The following is a 1,457-nucleotide window of genomic DNA, read 5'->3' as shown; positions in this document are numbered from 1 at the left end:
CTTCCTTCCTTCCTTCCTTCCTTCCTTCCTTCCTTCCTTCCTTCCTTTTTTCTTTTCTTTCCATGTGTGAGGCGAAGATTTATTTCTTCATTTCTTGCATTTGAAGTACTCTTCGATGACATCCTTGTCCTGAGACTCCTTCCATAGTCCTTAACTAGTACACAACTGCAACCAACCACTTTACAGGGTTTCCCCTCTCTGTCAGTTGTACTGGGGCCTTCCCATTCCCCTAGTTTCTTGTTGTCGTCACCCTTGACTAGGTTGATTTGGTGTTCAGCACAAAGGGTCTCCACCAACTTGACATACATAGGCTTATCACAGTTGGATGCAAGCACACAAAGGTGGGCTTGGCACTTGTCTAAGGCTTTGGAAGCTTCGTGAATTCCACATGCTAGGCCATCGTGGCTGATGGTGGTCTTCAGCACTTCTTGTAAAGCAGTATTAATGTTCATGACACCTCCAGCAGCAATGTCTTCCTCGGCCATTTTCTTTTGGCATTTTTCTCTCCCCAAAGTCAGCTTAGACACACAGTAGGCTATGTGCTATGAACAACAGGCATCCTGGATTATTTTACAAACTCATGGATAGTCATTTTGAAACCGCCTTCACCTTTGCAAAATTAAGACTGAGACAGTGAAAGAAAGCTAACTTAACTGACTCCATCTTGCTTCTAACCTCCGAGCTGTCTTTGTTCATTCCTGGGCATAGGCTGAACTAACTTTGGGAGAAAATTAGTTTGTAGTTATAGTTTAAATAAAGATGGTAACAGCCCTTTCCCAAAGCAGACCTCCTTCTTCTCTGGGGACTAGACTAACATTAGCTACAGGATTAGAAATTATGGTTTAGGAGTCATGCAGTTGGAGGCTACAAGATTCTGACCCTCCCTAAACTGCTCCTGAGATCAGTGTTTGAGAGATTTTGCAGACCCTGCACTTGATGGATCAGCTGGCACCACCCAGATGGAGAAACTGGCTCATCTGATCTTATGGCCCCCACCCAGGAGCTGACTCAGCGCCAGAAGACAGCTTCGACTCCCTATGATTTCATCCCTGATCAATCAACACCCCTGGCTCACTGGCTTCTCCCCACCAAGTTATGCTTAAAAATTCAGCTCCCCAAATTCTTGAGGAGACTGATTTGAGTGATAATAAGACTCCAGTCTCCCGCACCACCGGCTTTGCGTGAATTACTCCTTTTCTACTGCAATTCCCTGTCTTGATCAATCGGCTCCATCGAGGCAGCGGGCAAGGTGAACCCCTTGGGCGGTTACAATCTTCCTCCTTCAGCGAAACTCCAAGTTCCTCGTTGATAGTGGCAAACACCAGTTGCCATATTTTCTGTTGTTCCTGGCACAGAAAGTCCCTGTTCATGGTCCTGCTGGATGTAAGGGCCCAGGTGCTGAAAAGTTACCTCCCACCTCACCCCAACCTCATCAGTGGGGCTGGATACTGGCAGTG

General features: G+C 46.5%; 1 pseudogene; it reads right to left on the bottom strand.

Moving 5' to 3' along the window:
* Window positions 1–87: 87 nt before the first annotated feature.
* LOC113223027 lies at window positions 88–485 on the bottom strand (annotated as a pseudogene).
* Window positions 486–1,457: the final 972 nt, after the last annotated feature.

Source organism: Piliocolobus tephrosceles, unplaced genomic scaffold (assembly GCF_002776525.5).
Source record: "Piliocolobus tephrosceles isolate RC106 unplaced genomic scaffold, ASM277652v3 unscaffolded_37799, whole genome shotgun sequence".
NCBI lineage: Eukaryota > Metazoa > Chordata > Mammalia > Primates > Cercopithecidae > Piliocolobus > Piliocolobus tephrosceles.
The sequence above is the reverse complement of the archived record's forward strand: the minus strand, read 5'-3'. Positions and strand labels throughout refer to the sequence as shown.